Source organism: Callorhinus ursinus, unplaced genomic scaffold (assembly GCF_003265705.2).
Source record: "Callorhinus ursinus isolate GAN/ISIS: 27379988/994484 unplaced genomic scaffold, GSC_fseal_2.0 scaffold1, whole genome shotgun sequence".
Taxonomy (NCBI): domain Eukaryota; kingdom Metazoa; phylum Chordata; class Mammalia; order Carnivora; family Otariidae; genus Callorhinus; species Callorhinus ursinus.
In genome coordinates, this window is record NW_027397063.1 from 3,370,570 (window position 1) to 3,387,687 (window position 17,118).

Genomic DNA, 17,118 nt, shown 5'->3' on the forward strand with positions numbered 1-17,118 from the left:
TGATTCGAAGTAAAAATTGCCCTAATGATTTATTTTTATTTTTGGTTTAAATATCTTGCTAGAATTCCTCTATACCACCAAATAATATTCCACTGTATGGATATAATCATGTTATTTATCCAGTCATTGGTTGATAGACGTTTTGGTTGTTTCTACATTTTGACTATTATGAATAATGTTACTATGGACCTTTCATGTATAAGTTTTGTGTGGACAAACGTTTTTCAGTTTTCTTGGATTTATATACCTATATAGGGGTAGGATTGCTGGGTCACATGGTAACTCTATGTCTAACTTTTTGAGGAACTAACAGACTGTTTTCCAAAACAGATGCACCGTTTTACATTCCTATCAGCAGTATACCAAGGTTCTGATTTCTCCATATTAGTAGGATGCTTTCCAAAGCAACTGAGGGACCACTGAGCACAGAAAACTGGGATATTCAGCATTGCCAACTCTTTATTGGAGAGCATCACAAGTTGCTAAAAATCCACTTTCCTTTCATTTGTAGAAGTTGAGACAGAACAACAGGGTTCGATCAGTCTTTCTCCTAATTTGTGGGGATTTCGAGTATGGCAAACACCTTCCCCTCTGATTCCATGTTCTCTCCTAGAAACGAACGAAAGGTAGAAGCATCTCACTGAAGTACCTAGTTGGTCCGACATGATAGAAAACATAGTCAGAAAACATGGTCAAAAATGGTAAGAAACATGGATTCAAACCTAAGACTTTAGAACACGTGAAAAAGCTTCACGTGAAATACAACCATATCTGTTGCAAGCCCATTTGAGCAATTAAGGAACCTCCTTGGTTCCAAAGAGAGAGATTTTCCTTGTCCTTTTTCCAAGCCTAAGAAAGCAAAGACCACCAGAGTGATGGAGAAATAAGCTAAGGAGCCAAGGTGACTAACCAAAGGCTGTCCCAAATTACCTAGAGTTCAGTGATCTTTTCAAATGGTTTGAATAGAAAGACAGAAGAACAAAATAAATAGCATGCTCAAACTTCTCATCAGAAGCCCAAACCATGGTGCTTTGCAGCATATTGCATTCCTGGAGAGAACCATCAACCACAGCTGAAATGGACTTTGGATGTGATGCATGGGGTTGGCCATACTTTGAATCTTATGTCCACATATGTTGAAGAGAAGGGTCCATTTGGAGAGTTCATTCGAGTGTAAAATGTAATTTTGTTGGTCACAGGCAAAAAAATCATCATGGTACAGAATGACTAATAGGATGCTACATCCTTTTTTTCCACAATCAACTACCCCAGGGGAAAAAAAGAAAACCAACGGAATATTCTGTTATGCGTTGCTTCCCCTATGTAATTCAAAGCACAAGGCAGTAGAGTAATAAAATTAAATATGCCATAATGGAAAAAAAAACAGTTCCACTATAAATAAGCTTTATTACTCCATCTGAGAAAGGAAACAGGGAGCTGGATCGTGTGTGACTCTTCCCTTTCAAAACCAAACCATAATCAAAAGCAAACAGGTTCAAAAACACAAGAGAGAGAAATCTGGAATTTGCAGCTTCGATAGAGCCCAGTGGAGTGAGACCACTCCACACAATGAGTGTGCGGAAGTGTGGTGTTGGGTTTTATTTGGGAGATGCCTCTGAGGGGCTCAGAGTCCCCAGTTGGGACCAGCAGCATGAGGTGGCATTTGAGCCTTGAATAGGAGCAGAATAGCAGCCCCAGGGTAGGAGCTAGGGAGTGAGTTTAAGAATCTGCTGACTGCCGTCCAAGAGTGAAATACAGCCCTGCAGGTCCAACGGCTCCCGGGGCTGGGTGTTGCTTTCTATGGCTTGGGAAGATGTCCTCAGCTTGCCCCATCTGTGGACCCTTTTGAGACAGAAGGGGCTGTTTTCCGAGAAAGACCTGGAATGCGCTGTCAACACCAGAGAGGTTGGCATCTGAGGTTTACCTGTGTCTCTGCGTCTTGGGACAGGAAAGGCAGCAACCGCAGGTAGACACTCTGCCCATGTGTCACCCAAATAATTTTCATGATGATTGGGTCTCTCATGGCCTACTTCTCCATTTGCGCCTCTTATCTCCAGGATGGTCTAAACCACTGGCTCCTTGGGTCACCAGGCATCACTGGGCAGGTGGCACTGCTGCCACCACCAGAGTCTGTCACCATGAGGGAGGGGTTCCACATTCCCACAGGTGCCTCCTTTGTCTCCCAGCCACTCTCTGCCTTAACTCCTGTATTCCAGTGAGGTTCAGTCACCTTCTCCCATGACGGTGCCAGGGCCTGGACTTCCCCTGAATCCCTCTGCCTCTGAAATCTTGCTCTCCAATGTGACAGGTGCACCCATCAGAATCCTAAGCATTCTATCACTCAGAATCCCTTTTCACTCTGGCGGTGCTGGCTTCACCCATAGCTCTCTGCAAAAACAAAAGCAAAAACAAAAACCAAACAAAAACAATAAACAAAAAAATCAAAAAATCAAAAATCAAAACCAAAAAAAGCCCAACACCTCTGTTAAGGTTAGAAAAAATCCAATTACCTCGTGCTCACCAAGGGCTGGCTAATCATGGATTACCTGAGAATTAATGAATCCCTCTCTTTCAAAGAATGACCATACAAACCTCTATCCAGATGAGAATCAATGTCGTGCTCTTTAAAGCTACTGTGCTACTGTTACCTCATCTCCTTCCTGTCAAAGCACAGTTTTCAAGAAGTTAAACTCATGACTCTCATACAAATATATACATGTGTCCAAAATGTATTTAACTTATTAATGAGCAAACCAGTACGATAGGAAAGATGGTCCAAGAGCATTTGCAGAATCGACGACCTTTAAACCCAAAACAGTATGTTAGAATCACTGCTCAATTAGGTACAAAACTGGTTAACGCCTACATGGGAATAAAACCATAACCTTTGTGGTTATTTTTTCTAAGGGACAGAAATCAACAAGTTAACATGTAACTCTACTGTGTTTGCGCTTAATCAAACACAAGTATATTCTCTTCAAGAATTAAATAATCCTTGGGCGAGCATGTCAAACAGTGCCTCAGTATGACATTGAGAGGACATGCCCCTTTGCCTTATTTCTAAGTTTTGGATAATTTTTCTTAACAATCCCTAAAGAGAGAAAATTCTAAGCTGGTTATCTCAAAACCTCCACACTTATTCCCTCCGGAACTTAAGAAAAGAAAGAAAAAAAGAAAACCATAAGGGCATCACTCACACTCCATTGGGCTCTTGATGACCAAAGATGATTGTCACCTGGTAGGATTTCAGACAGCATGACTCAGCGGTAGGAATGGTATTTTGGCAGCCAGCCCTCCCATCACACAGATGGCTACCAGCTCTCCCAAGACCAGTCCTGGCCAAGAATACAGACACTTCGAGTTCCAGGATAGCTCATTCAGGAACAGATTAGGTGAGTTTATACCTTCATCGAGACATCACAGGATTGGAACTTCAAGGAACCTTCTGGAAAGTCTCCCTGGATCTTCTAGGACAGATGGTGTTTCTTATATTCAGTCCTCCCAGCACTGAGCTAGCCCACTATCAGCCCATGCCAAGCTATCACCAGCCTCCCTGGCAAGGATCTCTTCTTCAAGCTCTCTTAATCAATTTAAGGCCATTTCTTCTTCTTCTATCCTCTGTGAAAATGGTTCGCAATTGATCGGTGTTTTCATCTAGAACCTCTTTACTTAAGACAGTTTTTAAACCCTAATTTCTTTTAGGCCAAATAATCCAAATTGCTATCATCTTCTTAATTTTATTATTAGTTGTGCTTCACTGAGCCCTCTTGGGTCTCTCCTAAGACCAGGAAGAGCACGACAAAGCCCCCGGGGATGATTTCACAAACCAGGTCTGCTGTCTTCCACACCATATGCGCTTTCTCTAAACAAAAGCCTGGCCTCACTCACACGTTTGCTGGGATTACCCATTAGGTTGTTTCTCCTGTTGTTTTCCTTCCCCCGCCCTCCCTCCCTCCCTCCCTCTCACTCCTTTTCTTCTTTCTCTTTCCTTCTTTCCCTCTTCCCTTCCTCCCTTACTCTCTCCCTCACTCTCTCCCTCTTTCCTTCTTTTTTCCCCTATAATGCTTCAGCTTTCAGGCTTTTTTTTTTTTTTTTAATTCAAGTACCATTAACATACAGTGTTACATTAGTTTCAGGTGCTGCTCAGTCTCTCGCCATTGTTCTTGGAAATATTTCTGCCACGTTCTTCAGCACATGGTCATTGTTTTTTGTTTTTTGTTTTTTTTTTAAATAGCCATTACAGTTAGCAAAAAGAAGAAAATAAAAGCTTCATCATCACACTCCTCAGAGACAATGTCTGCTCATAGGTTTGTGCTTTGCATTTCAGGGCTTTTTCCTGATGTATGTATTTTTTTTTTTCTTCTGATGTATGTATTTTTAAGAAGCAACCAGACTGAATCGCACTGCTCTTCAGCTCGAGGCCCAGGTCCCACACGGCCTCCTGCTCAGGGCCACCTCCCCCTCAGCCTGCTGGGTGACGGCATTAGACCGTCACCATTGCTACAACTTGATTCAATGCAAAAGCAGGTCCTGGTCTTGGAAGCAGTCCTAGCAGCAGCTCAGATCAGTTTAGGGGGCAAAATAAAATGAACCACCAACACTGATGCATTTAACCAGAGAGAAAGCAGTAGGTGAACGCGCTGGAAAGCCCTTGGGAGGAGCTCAGAAGGAAGGCAAAGCAGAGATATTCATTCAAACCAAAATCTCTCCTTTGTTCCGTCTTCTGAGTCTACCCAAGTTTCCACCAGGGACCTTCTCCAGGGTGCTCTGGGGCCCCAGAGTGGGCTTACCAGGCTGCCTCCATAAGGGCCCTAACGTGAGCACAGGCACATCACTGCAGCTAAAGCAGGGGTTGTCGTCCCAAGTGAGTTTGCTTAGTGTCTAACCCAGTCCCTTGTGATGACCCTCGGGTTAGGTGGTTTTCTTCCAAACTGGTGCCAATCTAATGATATTTCTGTGTTCAAGATTATGCCAACATCCAATCGCTGATTTTCTAGTATATTCTATGAACTCCCACTGATACTACTAATCGGACCTGTCTGGTTTTTTTTACTCTTTTGTAAAGCCAGTTCTCTTTTTTTGATGCACATTGTTTTATTTTCATATTAAGTTTATGTAACTAAAATACCATCAGGCATTGTTTAAATTTCATTTTACTCCCATCGATATGTTCTAATTATTTTCTCATGCTATTATATAGGGATTTTTACTGGTGGCATGGTAAATCCATACACAATTTATTTCAACGATCTCCTACTATGGAACATTTAGGTGGTTTTCAACTTTTTGGTTTTATTAAAGAATAATCTGGTGAACATCCTGGTACCTTAACTCTGTGTGCCATCATGACTCAAGGTGAAGGCCCAGAAACAGAACTTGGGTCACAGGGCATGCGTGCATTTTTCTATGGCTTTTGCTACTTACAGCCAACTCGGCCTTGGTAATTCATGTTTTACGTCTACAGGTATATTGCTGTCCTTTTCCTTACTCATCTTTATCCAGTTTTTGGCCCATCCATTCTCTACCTAGAATGCATGGAAGGGCTGTTGGAACTGGCTCTCTTGTAACGAGAGTGTTCACAGCCCAGGACACTTTAATTTGAGATACACCATTTCAGCTTGGAAGATTCCTCTTCGTTCATCCAGCTGCAATGTTCTAGGCAAAATAACTGCAGTGGTGAACAATCCAGCAAGGGAAGCAAGTGGCAAAGGTAGATAATAAATGTTCTATGTGTGTCTGGCAAACATGAAGATTCAAGGAAGTGTTCAGGTAGAGGGCACTGCCAGAACCAAAAGGGTAGGAGCCAGAGTTGGGGAGGGGCTGGCATGGGAGAGAAGATGGGGGTGATGAGGGGACCAGATTGAGTAAGGCTTCATAGGCTATTAGGACTTTGACCTTTACGCTGGGTGAAACAGAAGCCTTCACAGGGTTTCCATAGAGAATTGATGTGCTCAGGCTGCTGGGTTGAAGTCAGACCAGGGGGTGCCAGAAGCAAATCAGGGAGCCCTGTGAGGAGATGGGGGTGGAATAGTGTCCCCCCAAATGCACATCCTCCCTAGAACCTCAGAATGTGACCTTCTTTGGAAATAGAGTCTTTGCAGATGTAATCAGTTAAGGATCTTGAGTTGAAATCATCCTGGACTTGTGGTGGGCTCTAGATCAAAATCTGATAGCCCAAGAAGAGGTGAGGAGACACAGAGAGACACAGGGAGAAGCCACATGAAGACAGATGCAGAGACCGGAATGAGGTGGCCACAAGCATAGGAAATGTCAGAAGCCACTTGAAGCTCGAAGAAACAAGGAAGGATCCTGCTCGAGAGCCTTGAGAAGGAATGCAGCCCCGTGGACACCTTGATTTCATACTTCTGGCCTCCAAAACTGGGAGAGAGTAAATTTGTTGTTTTAAGTCCCCTAGTTCGACGTTCTTTATGATGATAGCCCCCAGGAAACTAACCCAGGGGGTTCTTGTTGTGCTCTAGGAGATGATGTGGTTTGAGCCCCAGTGGTAACAGTGCAGGAGATGAGAATCAGGTAGATTTCAGGTACGTTCTGAAGGTGAGAAAACAGGATCTGCTGAGGGGACAAGACAGGGATGTGAAGGGAAGTGGAGTCCAGGATGATTCTAGGGTTTGGGGGTTGAGCCAGCAAAAGGTGAGAAAGACTCAGAAGATTGGGCTTGGGGGGGTGGGGAGGGAAGCAGGAGCTCAGTGTTGATGTGTGAAGCCTGAGGTGCCTGTCAGGCTTTCAGGGAAGATGGGGTGTAGGCCATTGGAGATACTAGCGTGGCACCCAGGACAGAAATCCATGCTGGAGACACAAACTAGGGGTATATATATATGCAAAACCAGAACAGTGGATGAGAGAGTAGACACAGAGGAGGTGGAGCCTGGAGCACCCCAACACTAAGAGTCAGGGAAATGAGAAGGAACCAGCCCGGGAGCCCATGGAAGACACTGGCAGGAAGAGCAGAGCCATGATGCCTAGAAATTGAGTGAAAATGCTATTTCCAGCAACTGTGGCTGGGCTAGCAGGAAAGTGAAATGAGAGCCAAGTGGGCAGTGGGCTTGGAGACCTTGACCCGAGTGATGTGAGCCTGATATGAGTGAGCCCAAGGAGGTGTGTGGGGAATGCACCTCAATACAAGAAGTTCTTTCATTTCTTTCACCACTATGTTCATTAAAGAGACTCAGAAGAGAGGAAGTGATGACTACAGATAACTCTTAAAAAGTTTTTCTCCGAAAGAACTCACAGCCTGTTTTTTGCTGATGGGAATGACCAGAAGACAGGGCAATCTGGTGAGGCCAGACGAAAGGGGTGGATTGCTGGAGTGGTGCCCCCAGCAGGTGTAAGGGGACAGGGGCCCAGGCCCAGGGTAGACCTGACCCCTCTAGCATCATGGGCAGTGCATCTAGGAGGGAAGGTGGGATGCAGTTACACAAAGGAGGGACAGTAAGTATGGTTTGAGCATTTGTGGAACTTTTTTCTGATTGCCTTAATTTTTTCAGTAAAATAGGGAGCAAGATCATCCATCAGCTGAGCGTGAAATGGGGGCAAAGATGTACTAGAAGACTGAGGAAAAGGGAAGGAAGGAAATATTTACCTGGGAAAGATGGGAGTCAATGGACTGGAGAAGCCTTGCTGTGCCAACAAGCACCAAAGGCCCGCGTGTGGTCTCTTGAAGAGACCAGTCAGCAGAAACGTGTTCCTCTCCTGGCGGAACACATGCAGAACAATGAAAATGCACCCCTACTTCACAGCGTTCACAAAAATTAACTTGAAATGCATCAAAGCCTTAAACGTAAGACCTGATACCATAAAACTCCTTGAAAAAAATATAGGGAATTAACATCAATCTCGGTCGTGGCAATCAATTTTGGGGTCATGATGCCAAAAGCACAAACAACAAAAGAAAAAAATCAACAAATGGAACATCAAACTCAAAAGCTTCTGCATAGTAAAAGAAACAATTAAAAAAGACAACCTATGGAATGGGACAAAATTTTTGTAAACCCATATATCAGATAAGAGGTTAATATCCAGTATCTATAAAGAACTCAGTCAACTCAACAAAACAATTTGATTAAAAAATGGGCAGAATAACTAAATAGACTTTTTTCCAAAGAGGACATCAAAATGGCCAACTGGTACCTGAAAAGTTGCTCAACATCGCTTATCAGCACAGAACTACAAATCAAAACCACAATGAGATATCACCTCACACCTCTCAGAGTGGATATCATCAAGAAGACAAGAGACCAATAGGTGCTGGTGAGGATATGGTGAAAAGGGAATCTTTATACACTGTTGATGGGAACTGGTCCAATCACTAAGGAAACCAACATGGAGGTTCCTCAAAAAAATAAAAATAGATCTACTATATGATCCTGCCATTCCAAGGGTGATCCCAGTTTCACGGGATGGGTCAAAAGATGGAATAGACTGAGCAAAATGGAGATTGGATTGCCAAGGGTGAGGGATGACCTGGAAATCTTGGCCTTCTCGTGGTGACTCTCATAGACAAGAATAAAGGGCATCACCATATTAGTCCCGAAGTTCTTAAGGGAGACAGCAGAGCCAGACTCTGTGTACGTGCACAGGTGTGCATGTGTGGGGGAAAGCCTAAATGAGAGGGGGTGTTTCCAGAAGCACATAGAATCTGGGTCCCCATCTTCACTCCTGCCAGTGGCAGGTCGAGACCAGGGTGGTAGTCTTAGACCCTCATGAACTGCGCTTGTATAGAAAGCATTGCCTTTCTGTTTTCTCAGGTTAGAAAAAATGACAATCCAGGAAGGAAATTAGCGAAGTATATATAAAGACAATTAATGGAGAAAAAGCCCAAATGATCATTACCACAAAAATAAGCTCATGCCTGGGGCACCTGGGTGGCTCAGTCGGTTGGGCATCTGCCTTTGGCTCAGGTCAGGATCCCAGGGTCCTGGGATTGAGCCCAGCATTTGGCTTCCTGCTAAGTGGGGAGTCGGCTTCCCCCTCTCCCTCTACCCTTCCTCCCCGCTTGTGTTCTCTCTCTCAAATAAATAAAATCTTTTAAAAAAAAGATAAGCTCGTGCCTATTAATAATAGAGAAAATATAAGTTTAAAAAAGAGGTAGCTCTTGACGCTTAGACTGGCAAAGTTTGCTTTTTTTTTTTTCCCTTTTTTTAAATATAATACCATGTCCCGGAAGGTGTTTGAAACAGGAACACTCAAATCTTGCTGTTGGGTGTGTAAGTTGGTATGATGACTTTGAGAGAAATCTGGCAATAACTAGTAAAAGCGAAAATGAGAATATCCAATGAGGCAGCAATTCAATGTCTAGTGAAATACACATATGCCCCGGGAGTTACCTGCCAGGAAGTGCCCTACGGCATTGCTTGCAACACTGCACATCACACTTGGGCTTGCCCGTTAAGAGGCCAGGGGCCAGAGTGTGATGGAGTCACACGTGGCATCCTGTGGGCCAATGGGGATCCATGAACTAGACCTACACAACAGATTAAACACTATCAAAATGATAGTGTTTAATGAAAAAAAAATGGTGCTGAAGAGCTGAAGCTTCCATACCATGAATCCATTTAGTTCGTTAAGGTCCGCAAAGCAGTATTATAACTCTCTATATATGTAGCAGAACATATATATAAATGAGATAAATGATGCACACTGACTTCAGAATGATGGTCACCTCTTGGAAGAATCAATCTCAGTGATAAGTACCTCAAGTCTGCTCTAGTACCTTCTGTACTTTTATGTATGTTTGGATTTTTTAAAAAGGAGAATGTTTCTAGTTTATCAACCCAGGTACAAGTTTTAAGAAAGAAAGCAAAGTACGAATAGTGCTGTCAGATGAGAACAATCATTGTTAGGGCACCACATTCAACCAGAATAGAGACTGAACCCAAAACCATTTCATTATGATTAGGAGGGAGGAGGGATTAATTTCCTTAATATTTGGCTGAACCACATTAAATATCTTATGCCATATTATATTTAGATCAGGTAAGAGGTATGTGGAAGAAGAATAAGCTTTCCCAAAGCACTGGTTATAACTATTAACTATAAAATCAGTGCCTTTAAAATTCCTTGCGATTTTGCCTTGTGACCAAACTTTTGCCCTTGTTTTAAAGGTAATTAAAATGTATTTGAGTTGGAGAATGCTGTGAAAATCACTGAGCTAGCATGGAGCCCTGCCAGAGGGGGGGACGGTGGGGGATTGTTAGACTACTTATCTAACCCTTTCCATGGCCTTAGCTTAACCCCACAGGAATCTGCCCGCTCCTAAAGCTGGGATTTAATTGGAGCCCTGTGTCCAGGCTCTTCTCTTATAGTCTTGGCTCTTTCTGGCCACATCACCAAAACCCCTCTGCTGAGGTACTTTCTTTTTTTTTTTTTTTTAAAGATTTTTATTTATTTATTTGAGAGAGAGAGAGAGAGAACACGAGAGGGGGGAGGGTCAGAGGGAGAAGCAGACTCCCTGGTGAGCAGGGAGCCCGATGCGGGACTCGATCCCGGGACTCCAGGATCATGACCTGAGTCGAAGGCAGTCGCTTAACCAACTGCGCCACCCAGGTGTCCCTGCTGAGGTACTTTCTAAGAGAAGGGTTCGTGTAGACATATAGTGCACAGGACTGTGGAAAATGAAAGTATGTGTGGATGAGAAGGGGAGGCAGGCGGGCGGAAGACAACGAGACAAGCAAAGTTAGGAATGATGGTGGGAATAAAAATCATCTTTTTTTGCAGATAAAAGTTGGAGAATTATAGAAATATGCCAAAGGAGTCCTCAGCAGAAAAACAAAGCATGAACCCCAGAGTCAAGTGAGAGTTGATTCTTGTTATTCGAGAGAGTATGTTCTATAAAGGTGGGGCTGCGAACACTCAGAGAAGACTAACCCATTGCTCCTAGGAGAAACACGGTGTCAGTTAGGTTCCTGGGAGCCTCTGATCACCTCTATGCCGACCCATCAACACACAGTCTTGCTTTATGTGTGCTTCTTTTTAAAGACACCTTATTTAATCTATACTGATTCATTAACACTGAACAAGGCCAACAATACTGTAACTCGTGCCTCAACAAAGCTAATCTAACACACCTATTTTCACCGTAAGGCACATCACAGCCTTCTCGTGCTTAAGAATACCAGACAGCCCTTCAGCACTATGCTTGGGCCATTTTAAACATGGAGATCTCCAACAAAGAGCACACAGATGCAAACAACATGACACTAAATAGTAAAAAAAAAACACTTGTTCAAGGTAGGAGAGCTGAAACAAGGCAGAGTGTCACCTTGGACAACCCCAGCTGGGAAAGGACTTGACAGGAGACTCAAATGTTCGCCTCCCCACCCGTGAATGACTGTGAAAATACCGTACCGATTCGGGGGGCTTACAAATAAATTTTTGCGAGTAGGCAAATACAGAATCTTTGAATAATGAGAATTTAGTCTGACATATTAAAAACAAAACAAAACAGAAAACAGGGGCACCTGGGGCTCAGTCAGTTAAGCATCTGCCTTCAGCTTGTGTCACAATCTCGGGGTCCTGGGATGGAGCCCACATAAGGCTCCCTGCTCAGCGGGGAGCATGCTTCTTCCTCTCCCTCTGCCCCTCCCCCTGCTCCTATGCTCTCTCTAATAAATAAATAAAATCCTAAAAAAAAAAAAAAAAAAAAAAGCAGTATCTAGTCCTCCAGAAAGAGGTACTTAAATTTTGGGATTCATTTGGACAAAGAATGTTACATTCCAGTCATTTAGCTCAATAGGAGCTTTATGGAAACAATGGTCTCCCACTTACTCGGAATGAAGAGGTTGAGCCCATTTTGCATATTCCTTCTGGCATCGTCCACTGAACAATGCGTCCTTGTCTTTTCCACTCACAACGGAGTCATCTCAGGCAAATCGTCTCCCCAGAGGAGGTACAGCTTAGCTTGTTCTGGGGGAAAAAGGTGCAGATGCAACACACAGACGCCAATTCAGCAGCACCAGACGTCACTTGCAATAACCCAAAGGTCTCCAGCACTGTGGAGACTCAGTCTGGTTTCAGGCATCTTTTGCTAATTGCCCCGCTGGGCTTGGGGGATCTGGGTTATTTCGGTACTGCTTTGTCACTATACTTAGGGGTTGATTTTGGGGATCGTGGTGCGCCCCTCCAAAAACAAGACTTTGCCACCACCCAGGGACTTCTTGGCCACCACACTGCGTCTTCCTCCTGTGGAATAATAGAGTGCCCTGGGCCTGTGCTTGGTTTTAAGTCCACGTTGCCTTAAAGATGTGTTCTAAGAATAAAAAGTATGTTGGCAGTTCGAGCCCAGCAAATGCTTGCGCTGGCCTCCGGGGCTCGCTTTGCTGTTTTCTCGTGATCAGGTATAGCACCTGTTCTGATTAGGGTAACAGCCCCACGGAACCCACTGGCAGGCCATGGAAACAACAGAGAGGCTTATCAGAAGATGAAAAGAAGTGTGCAAAGAATAAGCCTCTGAGAAAGTATTTTAACCCTTCCTAGCACATCCCTGCTAGGTTCCCAAATCACTGATGGAATAACCCTTCAGCAAACCAGGCAGAGGGACCTGAACCGGGGCCTTGTAGACTTGGAAGGCTCTTTAAGACCAGCTGGTTCACTGGCCACATTTTCCCTTCGAGGACTGAAGCCTGAGGCTAAAGGAAAAAAAAAGCGTGCAAGATCCTGTGGCTGGAGGGTGGAAACGCAGGGCCACCGGGTAGGTCTCTTACCCAAAGTTCTATGCTCATAACACTACATTTCCTTCTAGGTGACCAGGGATCCCACAAATTGCCCTGGAAACTTCCCACCACCGACACGATCCTGGCCTGTTCCCAGGGACAGAAGACAGGGCAGGTACTACTAGCAGATGGCATTCCAGATAATCTCAGGTGCAACCATCTCTCTCTCTCCCTGAGCCCTCCCAACGGAAAGTGGCAACAGCCCAGACCACAAAAGGGGAGCAGGATTTCTACTTTCAAGGTGCTCCCACACACAGCATTTCGGAGCGCACCCAGTTCAGCAGGGGGTCACTGGGCCAGCACACTGTCTACCGGCTGGTGGGCATCTGAAAACCTCACCTCAACCCCCCTTGTACTTCTCCATAGTGAATGTGTATCATTTCTTTCTGACAAATATGCGGGCAGGGTAGAGAGCTGGTCAGTTCAGATGCACATTTTACAATGAACTAATGTGCACAGTACTCATTCTTGGGTCTTCAAAATGATCCTTTCGGTTCAAGAGACCCTTAGCCATGGAATGTCTCCTCACCCGCACAGTGACTTGGACCCGCCCCGAATTCCCAATCTCTCTACACGCCAAGCCTGGGCCCACCACCCGACCATACCTGCCTGGCCCCCAGGTGCTCCAAAAACACACCGTGTGGTTTTGCCACCTCCCATCACCTACCACCCATGCCCCACACTGGTTCCCATGCCTGTTTAAACACTCTCTCTGCTGGAAAACTCCCCCCCACCCAGTCCCAGGTGCTAATGAATCCAGGTCTCTGTTTCCACAGCATTTAGTCTAAATCCGAATTATTATTTCCACCTATCTAAGAGGGCCCTGAGGTCAGGGTCACTGCCCACTCATCTTTGTATCCTGCCCAGGGCCTCACCTGCCATGTGTGCGCTTTATAAACATACCCCTGGAGTATGGACAAAAAAAAAAAGCTCTGTGGGAAATTACAGGGCAGAGGAAAAAATGTGCAGAAAGGAGGCCTGGTCTCCAGAGTACACGAACGTTTTTATTCTGTCGTTCTCATGACTTCTCTTTGAAGACCGGAGATTAAAAACACTTCCAAGTCCCAGATCTGCGCTCTCCCCTCTTACAATGATAAAGCCTGGATCCTTTGGCCCAGGTGTGGGGTAGGAAGGGGGCCCAGGGCAGGACGTTGCTTGGAAGCAGCCCCTCGGAGAATGGCCTACTCTGCAGGGATGGTAGGCACCGACCTGTGGAAGGATGCTGTGAGCCAAAAGTGGGCTTTCAAAGAGCCAATCCAACTCCTCCCGTTGCAGCCTTGGACGAGTCGCTTATTTTCTCTAAGCCTTGGGTACCCCCATCTGCAGAATGGGTATAATACTCACGGAGTTGTAAGGAGAGCAAAGGAATACCGTTCATATTGAGCTCTTGCTGAAAGTATCCCCCAGCTGCGTTGGGGTAGAAAGACTCTTCTGGACTCGACTAGAAGTAGGGAAGCCCAGCTCACACTTTCAATCCTCCTAATCTTTCAATCAAATATTTCACCTCAATCAACACAAATGTGGTCTTCCAGCAAAAGCCTAAGAGGCTCACCTGGGCCTCACAGTCCTACCTTACTGACATTCCATGGCACGGGACTTAAGTCACCTCCTGATTCAGACACCTGCTGGATGCTTCCATGACTTGTCAACGTCTCCGGAAGCGGCTTCTGAAACACACCTGAGCCCGGCTCCTTGGGCCCACAAACTCCATCTCACTCCCCACCTCCCTCCTGAGCCCACCCCATGTGAGAAACAAAGTACTTCCAGAAGCTCGCTCCTGTCCAAAGTGAGCCACAAGTAGTCAAGGTAACAAACCCAAGGAAGATGCGTCTTTTCGAGGAAGGGAGCCCAAAAGGAATGCTCTGGAATCCTTGCTTCCCCTTGGGACCTGGCCTCCCGTGCTTCTGCAGCTCAGGGCGCTTCGCAGACTCCGACCCTCCACGTTTATCCCTGGCGGGTCTTGTCTCCCAGTTCGCACTGGATTCTTTGCCAGGGCCCCCTCAGCACCTGCACTCTCTGCTCTCCCGCTCAGGGTGTCAGGGCAGCTGCGTGTGCAGGGCGGGCGCACCCTCCAGGCTTCAGCTCACCCGCACCTCCTCTGCAGGACTCCCCTCCCTGGGCACCACACACACTTTCCCGCCTTCTCCCCTACTAGCCCACGAGACAGGGGCATCGTCCACTGGCATCATCCCGCGCCTCCTCTGCAGGACTCCCCTCCCTGGGCTGCCTTTGTTGACTGCTCTGCTTCCAGCACCTTGCTCTGAGACACCCACTGCAGGAGCAGACCACCAAACAGCGCCTTAGGCCACCACCAGCCGGGGCAGGAGCCGACACTCGTGGCTCTGACAGCAAATACACAGTCTGGAAATGACCTCCACACATGCCCTGCTCCAACACCAGGTAGTCGGGGGGGGGGGGGGGGGGGCAAGGGCCCCGAAGTGGCTGAGGGTCCAGCTAGGCAGCAGCAGCTCAGAGAGAAGAGACCGTGGCTTCATTTTGGAGCTTCCGAGGAGGGCAAGTGGCACACTGCGTGGCTGCCCTACTTAGCCAGCCTCCTTCCTAGCACTCTCGAAACTGTGCCACAGGATTCTCAACACTAGCATGACCTCGAAGGCTCAAGAACAGCTGTCGACTTCCCAGGGACCAGCAACTGCAGGAAAAGAACGTACCAGCACCACACTCAGGCCATGAGGACCACTGCTACTAGCTGCACGGTAAGAATTCACCCCGGACGTCCAGGGGCCTTGTTTAACCTGACAGGACAAGGAAAGCGCGCACTTACTGAAGGGAAAAGACCATGTGGCATCCGGGTCCCCAGTTCAAGATCCCAGCTGTCATTTTGTAGTTGTGGGGTCAAGGTCAAATCACTCTGTTTCCTCATCCGAACACCAGGGATGACACAATGCTTCCTCACAAGGCTGCTGGAAGGACGAAACGAGGTCCCCGAGAAAACGTGTGCAGCACGCAGACTGCACATCCGCAACCTTAAGGGAAAACCTACTTCGGGCAGCGCCTGAGTGCAAGTGCACGCGACTGTCCGGGAGAAGTTTGAGCTCTCCCAGGCCCTGGCCACAAGCCCGTGCTTTCAGGAAATTCCTAATGAAGCAGGAAGTAGCATATTTTCCCAGATAACCTCCACTTTATCCCTTTTATTTCCAGCCTACAGTTTTTAATGACCCTCTTTACTGAACGACTGCTCTTCAAAGAGACTTTATTTTATAGTATTTTGCCTCTGGAGGAGGTTGAAGCTCGGTGCTCTCTGGGCTCTCAAGAAAAAGAATGAAATCCTGCCATCTGCAACAACATGGATGGACCTAGAAGGTATTGGACTAAGTGAAGTAACTCAGACAAAGACAGTTATTGCGCGATTTCACGTCTATGTGGAATCTAAAAAACAAAACAGTAACAGACTCATCAACACAGAGACCAAACTGGTGGTTGTTGGAGAGAAGGATGGGCGTGGGACGGGCAGCTGAAGGGGATTAAGAAGTACAACCTTCCAGTTATGAAGTCAGTCGGTCACTGGAATGTAATGTACAGCAGAGGGAACATAGTCACTAACACTGTAATAACCGTGGGTGGTGACCAGTGAGTAACTAGACCCATCAGAGTGATCATTTTGTACATTTGTAATGTATAAAAGTATCAAAACACTACGCTGTACACCGGAAACTAACATAACATTATAGGTCAGTTATACGTCAATTAAAAACAAACAACAAGAATTCAGAGATGGGCAGCATGACAGAGGGAGGAAGCCCTGGGTTGGGTAGAAGCTGGGCACCTGCTGGTTCCTGGGGCACCTGTCTTGTACATGTGTGTCTCAGGCTTGTCACGATTTATAAGAGGCAGAGGCCAAATCTCTGGGCCCCTTCCTGCTTTAACATGATCTGACTGTATAAATTTATAAATTTATAAAAATAACGTAAGAGGTTCTACTTAGTAGTTGGTACCTGCCCCAACCACGTGTGCATAGCAGCTCTGTCTCTGGGCTGCTGCTGGACGCCGGTGCAGGGCACCCCTCCAGGAAGGTGGATCCCTGTCAATTTCTTCCGATGCAGCAGCTCTGAGGAGACTGAAGAGGAGATGCAGTGACTGTTCCAGGAGAAAGTCTCCTCCTTACGTGCCTCAGAAGCCATCCGGCTGCCAGAGACGCTGGGTCCTCAGCCCAGGGCAGAGGCCACACATGGACTTTTCTTTTCTTAAAGGCTGGTAGCACTTACTGATCCTAAGACTGCAGTGTACATCAAGGCTCATAGAACAGATTATCTGGAACTGACCAGGAATGAAATTACAGTCAGTTTCTAGATCACTTCTCTGGCAGGCCGAGGGAATAAGAGTTTGAGGCAAACTGGAGCACGCTGGCTGCATTCTCTCCTATTAACTCCCG

General features: G+C 46.1%; 1 long non-coding RNA gene across 2 annotated transcripts; it reads right to left on the bottom strand.

Annotated features, from left to right (window-relative positions):
* Window positions 1-439: 439 nt before the first annotated feature.
* LOC112824003 (uncharacterized) lies at window positions 440-11,916 on the bottom strand. Of its 2 annotated transcripts, XR_003208201.1 has the most exons (4): window positions 11,785-11,916; window positions 9,345-9,481; window positions 7,601-7,710; window positions 440-2,388 (listed from the first exon to the last, which is right to left on the bottom strand). It is a non-coding gene; the product is annotated as an uncharacterized lncRNA (long non-coding RNA). The 2 variants fall into 2 exon arrangements; XR_012377631.1 differs by lacking the exon at window positions 9,345-9,481.
* Between the last annotated feature and the right edge of the window lie 5,202 nt (window positions 11,917-17,118).